Source organism: Thunnus albacares, chromosome 17, assembly GCF_914725855.1.
Source record: "Thunnus albacares chromosome 17, fThuAlb1.1, whole genome shotgun sequence".
Lineage (NCBI taxonomy): Eukaryota > Metazoa > Chordata > Actinopteri > Scombriformes > Scombridae > Thunnus > Thunnus albacares.
Genome location: NC_058122.1, coordinates 2,264,936 through 2,272,927, shown reverse-complemented (window position 1 = coordinate 2,272,927; position 7,992 = coordinate 2,264,936). Strand labels below are relative to the sequence as shown.

Here is a 7,992-nt window from a genome sequence, read left to right as displayed (position 1 = left end):
TGTGCACATGACAGCCGGACAAACCATGTATGACTCACTGTGAGAAAGAGACACAACACTGACAGAGAGATTAAACAGAGAGAGAAAGAATGTGAGGAACAGGAAGAGACACAGAGAGAAAGATGTTGAGCGTGATATGGAACCCGTGAGTCAGGCTGTAGATGCCCAGAGGAGAGAGCATAGTTCAGTATCATGATACACTGTATGAGTAACAATCTGGTACTGTTTGTATGTATGGTGTGTGAGAAAGATACATAAGAAAAGCTCCAAGGATACCCTGGATGTTTCCACTGCTGCCCACGTCTGCACTGCACAGCAGCAACAGTACACTCTAAGTAGAAATCAGTGGGTGGACTAAGAATCCCTTAAATGTTTCATAAGCAAACAACAGGGCTCTACTGGGAACCCCAGCAGGAATCAAACTCCTGCCTATAATCTGAACTGTAAGACGATGATGAGGCTTTATGTGAAATCATAAAAGAGCTGTTCTGGCCAAGTGGTCAAAAGAGACGGCTGGTGGTGTTCTATGTTTTTACTGTCTATGGATGGCAAAAATAGCTTATTCTATTAATGCTCATGCATGAAATACACAGATAGATAAATAAAATATACAATGAATACATAAATAAGTTAATGCATGGTTAAAGCTGGAGTGCAGGACTTTTGTCTCCCCCTTCTGGCAGTAAAGTAAAGGGGGAGCTCGGCTGTGATTGCCTGAGTACAAAGACGTTACTAGGACGAGAGGAGGACATTTCTCTTTGTTTGATAACGTTAAAAGTAAAGTTAGACTTTTCTGTCGGCTTGCCAACTCGTTTCAAAAAAGATGAGAGAAAAACAGAGAGAGAGAGAGAGAGCTGAGAGCACCAGCGAGTGAGAGAGAGAGCAGCTGTGGTCGAGTGAGCTAGAGAGTGAATGAAGAGAGGGAGCGGTGGTAGTATGATAGCCGGTGAATCAGATCAATATAACATTATTTTCCTCTTTGTTTCACAGTTTTCACAGCGGTTAAGTTTTAAATCACAAACACACCCACACACACCTCCGCTCAATCCTGCAGCGGTGCGCTCATGTTCTCATGTGCACCCCGAATGACAGGCACACAGAGAGGGCCAGTAAAAACGGATATATTTTGCAATTCACCGGCCCAGTATGCCCGATGGCCAGTACATACTGGCTGTAAAACGGTGGATAAATTGTTTTGAGCGTCACACAACCCCCACGAAATGATTAATTTCACTATCAGAATTTGATCCATTTGGTCCAATAACATTTGGAAAGTCTAGAAGAGCCGCACAATTAATGGGCAAACGGCCAGAGCGGGAATGTCACGTCCAACATGAGATTTAAAAACTCAGTGAAATACAGAGAGATTTATCTGGTGGTCATAGGCTTAATCAGCATTGTGTGAACTCGTTCGGCAAGGGCTTTAATGTAAGGCCGTATTCAGACCAAATCAGGCTGTGCAGTACACTGCCACAGGGTTGAGCGGAGGTATGTGTAGGTGTGTGTGTGCTCCAAAACATAACCGCTGTGAAACAATCAGAAAATAATGTTTTACTGATCCGATTCACCGGCTTTCTCACTACCACCGTTCCCTCTCTTCATTCACTGTCTAGCTCACTCGACCACAGCTGCTCTCTCTCTTTCTCTCTTGCTCACTCGCGGGTGCTCTTTGCTCTCTTTCTCTCATCTTTTTACTGTTAACTTTACTGTTAACGACATCAAACAAAGAGAAATGCCCTCCCCTCCTCCTAGAAACGGCTTTGTACTCCCTCAAGGTTTAGCTCTGATCAGTCTGATTGCTGGCTGTGATTGGCCACCACAGCGTGATGTTGGGTTGCGGTTCTCCAAAAGTTGACTCTGGATCAACTTTCCAACTGCAGGCTGGTGTGGCACCGCAAAACTGCGGACATTTTGGGAACAAAATATTTGCTATATAAATAGTTGCCTATTTAATCTTCATATTGCAACATACATCATAATCACCTCATAATGATCCACCAGTAAATAAGGATTTTTAAGATAACACAGAATCACATCAATCACATGTTGCTCATCACAGCTACAAGTAAAAATATAGCTATAATAAACAAACTGAGGCAAAGAAGGCTGAAACTCAGAGAACCTACCTGTCGTGGAGAAACAAGTCACCTGTATCAATTTGATAGATGTGTGAACGTCCTTTCCTATTGAACACAGTATCTGACGTTGCTCTGCTGCTATAATGGAGGGATTGCATGATAGATGTCCATTAGAAGCAGGGGATAGTGCATATTGACAGCTTGATTTGTCACTGTAAGATACTTTCCCCCCTGTGTTCAATAAGAAAGGAAGTTCACACATCTATCAAATTGAGGCAGGTGATTTGTTTCACCACAACAGGTAGGTTCTCCAAGTTTCAGCCTAGAGGAAGGACAAGGTGTCAGCATAAGAAACTAAACTAAACAAAGATTGAATTTTTTGTTTCCTTCATATTTGATTGTGGTTACATACTAAATTGAAAGAAAAGGACAGATGAAACAGCACATAGTAATATAATGTAATGTATGGTTTGACTTTTTAACTCAAGCTCATCCAAGCCTGTTAAAGTGCTGTGATGGCCGAGAGGTTAAGGCGTTGGACTTGAAATCCAATGGGGTTTCCCCGCGCAGGTTCAAACCCTGCTCACAGCGGCTGGAGCTTGAAAGCTCTCTCAACTGTACACTACTGTGACAGTTTCCCATTTACATTAAATTAAAATGTGTTGTGATCTGTTTCTGGATATGTTATCTAACACAACGCAAGGCAACGCAACACAACATCAAACAGCAAGGCTTTGTGTTGGCCAATCACATACTGTACATGCAACCACACGTTTTTGCTGTACCGTGTAACGCTAAGTTTCTGTTGTGATCATCACAACAAAAGATAAAACAATTGCTGCTGTGACAACTTCCCAGAGTTCTAAGTCATCATGTCTGTCAGTATTACGAACCTCTGTGTTGTGTTTTGGTGTCTGATAAGCCTTTAAACTCATTCATCTGTAGCTCCAACTGAACTTTGACTCAAATTTCCTCCTGCATTTCTTTAACACAGCTGTTCTGGGTCTGAATGCAGCCTCAGAGTCTACAGTCATGCTGGCAGCTCTGTGAGGCTGTACTGAGCCACTACAGCTCTGTCAGCTAAATGCTGACATGCTGATGTTCACTTGGTCAGGTTTACTCCAGCCACCATCTTAGTTAAGCATGTTAGCATGCTAACATTAGCTAATTACCACAAAATACAAAGTAAAGCTTAGGCTAAAGGGAATGTCATTAGTGTTGCAGGTATTTGGTCATAAACCAAAGTATTGGATAGATTTAAAGTTTGATCTGAGGATGGAACTAGATGAAAAGTCAAGGGATCACCAAAGTGATTACAGTTCATTCTGTAAGGAATGTCTGCACCAAATTTTGAGGCAATCCATTCAGTACTTGTCGAGACATTTCACTCACTATCAACCTTATGGTAGTACTAGAGGAAAAGTAAGGAGAAAACCAAGGTCAGTAGCATATATCATCAGAGGACCACGGATGTCTGCATAACATTTTATGGAACTCCATCCAAATATTGTGGAGGTGTTTCAGTCTGAACCAAAGTGGTGGACAGATGGATAGACCTGACATGGCTATCTGCCAAGCATCTAAAAGCAGCCCAAGAAAAGTAAGTGAGCTGAGGTTTCCACATACTTAAGTGTATTTAGTGAATCTATAGTAACCGAACTCAAGACAGTGAAAATATGTAGATGTTGTTATGTCATGTTTGCAAAAGCACTGAATGTTTCCATGAACTAGATAAACTGTATGATGAACACACCCATGTAAAAAAGTTACTAAATATTCATGTTCTTTTTCCTTGTCTCACCTCAGTTGTATAGGACTAAACCTACAAACATGGACTGTTAACCTAAATGGCTCTTTGAATTAGTAATGAACTTCCTGTGACATAGCAACTGGGTGAGTGGATGGAGAGAATGGTTTTATCTTGGCTGTTAGACTTCTATGTGTGTGGGTTTGTGTGGGGGTGTTTGTGAGATCCGGAAAGAAGGAAGGAAATAATAAACAGAGGTAGTCACAGTGAGCCAGAGGATGTTGGCACACTATGTCCTTGATTCTTTCTTTCTTTCCTTCCTTTGCTCTCATATCACCTGATTCAGTTAATGTTGATAATTTTCCACTAATTCTTTTGTTCTCTGAATAAATGGACACGTGTGTGTTTATCAGTGAGCACTGAATCAGCCCTGAGATGAGGAGTCTCCTGGCTCAGTTTACTGCAATGCTGAAAGAAGGAGGGAGAAGGGGAAGGAAGAGGAGTTGGAGGGTTTGTGGACAGACAATTAAATGTATGTATGAAGGAAGAGGTAAAATGGTGTCTTCTAGTGTGACTTCTGTCAACGTTTAAGGGTAATATCAGTGCTTGCTTTTGAAGTTTGTAGCACTCCTTCCCACTTACCTCTGCATAGGTGTGGTTATAATTTAATTCCACACAAATATATTCAAGAATATGCACAGTGTAAGCACACTATCAAAGGAAATATGAGAAGTATTAAAAGTACAGTTTAACAGTCGGCTCCCCCAAGAGACAGATAGCCCCAAGATTAGGTAATAATTCAAGAACCACCTGAAGGCTCTTACCATTTCAGTTCATACTGTGCTTTAGTGGTGCATACATTGTGACCAAAGAAAAGTGCAATCAATCAAATAACCACAAAGCAATTGCCACAAAGTGAATCCAGGGTATTTTGTGGTCTTAAAGGACCAAAGTATATGATACTAAATGGCATCTAGTGGTGAGGTTGCAGGTTTGCAACCAAATGAATACCTCTCCCCTCCTGTCTCCATCCTCTATCTGCTAAATAGGGCTTATGCTCACCTGGACAAGGGGAGCAGCACCATGAGGATATTTTTCCAGCACCTTCAACACCACAGGGAGACCACAGTGTGTCTGGCTGAGGGACTGCTCCTCCAAGACTGTGGTCAGTAGCACTGGCGCACCTCAGGGGACTGTTCTTTCCCCGGTCTTGTTCACCCTCTCCACTTCTGACTGAATTCTGAGTCATGCCACATGCAGAGGTTCTCAGCTGACAATGTGGGGTGTATTAGTGGTGGACAGGAGGGGGGGTACAGAAGCCTGGTGGAGGACTTTGTGACATGGTGCAGGTCAAATCATCTGCAGCTGAACACTTCCAAGACCAAAGAGATGATGGTGGACTTCTGGAGGACTGGGCCCCTTGTGACATGGCTCTGTGGCAAAAAGTAAGGTTCACAAGGTGTTTTTAAGCAGCCTAAAGACTTTGGACAAACAGAGGTGATGAAGAGGAGGGTTATCCAGGGTCATCCAGAAACGTGATATGTTGCCCAGTCAAATATGAGGGTCTGTTTTGATCTGAATGACCACTTACTTTGGTTTCTGTGTGATTAACAGCACCTTGTGTTAGTTGAGTAGTCTAGAATAGACTAAGGACATTAGACATACAGGGGTGCTGAAACAGAGGACTTTTATTGGACAATTAATAATCGTATTGGCCCATGGGACTGTGAATTTTGAGTACACTTTCAAGAATATTCAGTGGGTGAAATATCAACTGAACAGATTGTAATAAGACTGAAACTGGCTTCCCAGGACAATGTAGCTGTGATAGCTGAGTGCATTGTACTTAAAATCCAACAGTGTTTCCTTACGTAGCTTCAAACCCTGCTCACAGGAGCTGTCAAAGCAAAGAGCCTTTCTGTCATGATACAGTGAGTAAAAGAAAGCCTGAGAATGTATTATTTTGGCAGCCACCAGTTAGGGTATGCCATGTTCAGACAGATAACAGCACTGTGTGAAAAAATGCATGCCACTCATCATTTGATTGGGAAAAATCAAAGCTGTCCAGCAAGAAAGTTGCAGGCAAATGTCATTCAGCAAGCAACTGCGTTGGCCAACTGAATACATTCAAGCGCTCATTCCTGGTACATTGTTTTGCAACTTGGATGTGGTATTTCTACTGTTTAACCAGGGATTATTAAAACGAAAGGTCCAACAATTGTCACTGTGATAACTTTCCAGTTGTTGAGTTAAGTTGAGTTGAGTTGAGTTGATTTCATCATTGTATTATAAACATTTGTTTTTGCTGTCTGATAAGCTTTCAAGCTCATTGATGCATCACTCAAACTGGGCTTCCTGGTATAAATTTACACTTATGTTCAAAGTTCATTGAGTGAAATCTAGATAGAATAGATTTTTTACAACAATTGAGAAAACTGACAAAAATTGATGTAAGCAGCTGTGATGGCCGAGTGGTTAAGGCGTTGGACTCGAAATCCAATGGGGTTTCCCCGCGCAGGTTCAAACCCTGCTCACAGCGGTTATTATGGCACAGAGCCTGTGAAGACTGACATGAACACTTCTGATATGGCACCATGGCTAAAAGTAAGTTTCAGAAGCAGTTATTTGGGCAGCCGAAGGACTCTGGACAAGCAGATGTGATAAGGTGGAGGACGACCCAGGATCATTCACAGAGGTGCTGTGTTGCCCGGTCAAATCTTGCCATTCCTGTTATTGGTCCCCTCGGACACAGCTCCTTGCACTTTTTAAGATGCAGGACTGTTAACAGCACCTTGTGTTACTTGAGTAGACCAAGGACATCAGACATATAGTGGTGCTGAAACAGAGGACTTTGCAGGGTTCACTGGCAAGGCAGTGTGTTGACCAATTAAATACTCATATTGGCCATTTTTTTAAATGTGGGACTGTGAATTTTGAGTACACTTTCAAGAGTATTCAGCCGGTGAAATATCAACTGAACAGACTGTAATAAGACTGAAACTGGCTTCCCAGGACTATGCATCTGTGATAGCTGAGTGCATTGTACTTGAAATCCAACAGTATTTCCCTGCATAGTTTCAAACCTTGCTAACAGGAGCTGTCAAAGCACAGAGCCTTTCTGTCATGATACAGTGAGTAAAAGAAAGGCTCAGAATGTATTATTTTGGCAGCCAGCAGTTAGAGTATGCCATGTTCAGACAGATAACAGCGCTGTGTGAAAAAATGCATGCCACTCATCATTTGATTGGGAAAATCAAAGCTGTCCAGCAAGAAAGTTGCAGTCCAATGTCATTTGGCAAGCACCCTTCACTGGCCAATTGAATACATTCAAGTGCGCATTCCTGGTACATTACTTTGCAACTGGGATGTGGTATTTCTACTGTTTAGCCAGTGATCACTGTAACAAAAGATCAAAGGATCATCACTGTGATAACTTTCCAGAGTTGTATCATTTTTTGTCATTGTATTATGAACATTTGTTTTTGCTGTCTGATAAGCTTTCAAGTTCATTGATGTGTCACTCAAACTGGATTTCCTGGTAAAAATGTGCCCTTATGTACAACATTCAGTGAGTGAAATTTAGATACAACAATCGAGAAAACCAACAAAAAGTGATGTAAGCAGCTGTGATGGCCGAGTGGTTAAGGCGTTGGACTCGAAATCCAATGGGGTTTCCCCGCGCAGGTTCAAACCCTGCTCACAGCGGTTGTTATGGCCTGTGAAGACTGACATGAACACTTCTGATATGGCACCATGGCTAAAAGTAAGTTTCAGAAGCAGTTATTTAGGAAGCCTAAGGACTCTGGACAAGCAGCTGTGATTAGTTGGAGGAAGACCCAGAGTCATTCAGAGAGGTGCTGTGTTACCCTGTCATTGGTCCCTTCAAACACAGCTCCTTGCACTCTCTGAAATGTAGGACTGTTATCAGAACCTTGTGTTACTTGAGTTGACTAAGGATATTAGACATACAATGGTGCTGAAACAGAGGACTCTGCAGGGTTCTCTTGTAAGGCAGACCAATTAAATGCACAATATTTAATTTCTGCCGCTACGGGTCTTAATAACAAAAGATGGAGTGTGATGATGGTGTGAAGTATTAGGGATCATGGCAGTTGTCTTCATTATTAAACAACCAGCTTCCTCGGGTTAGGACTACTTCAGTGTTCA

General features: G+C 42.1%; 3 non-coding genes across 3 annotated transcripts; all 3 read left to right on the top strand.

Moving 5' to 3' along the window:
* The first annotated feature begins 2,587 nt into the window (after window positions 1-2,587).
* trnas-uga lies at window positions 2,588-2,669 on the top strand. Its single transcript has one exon. It is a non-coding gene; the product is annotated as a tRNA-Ser (tRNA).
* Window positions 2,670-6,282: 3,613 nt separating this feature from the next.
* On the top strand, window positions 6,283-6,364 carry trnas-cga. Its single transcript has one exon. It is a non-coding gene; the product is annotated as a tRNA-Ser (tRNA).
* Window positions 6,365-7,448: 1,084 nt separating this feature from the next.
* trnas-cga lies at window positions 7,449-7,530 on the top strand. The gene has a single exon. It is a non-coding gene; the product is annotated as a tRNA-Ser (tRNA).
* The last annotated feature ends 462 nt before the right edge of the window (window positions 7,531-7,992 follow it).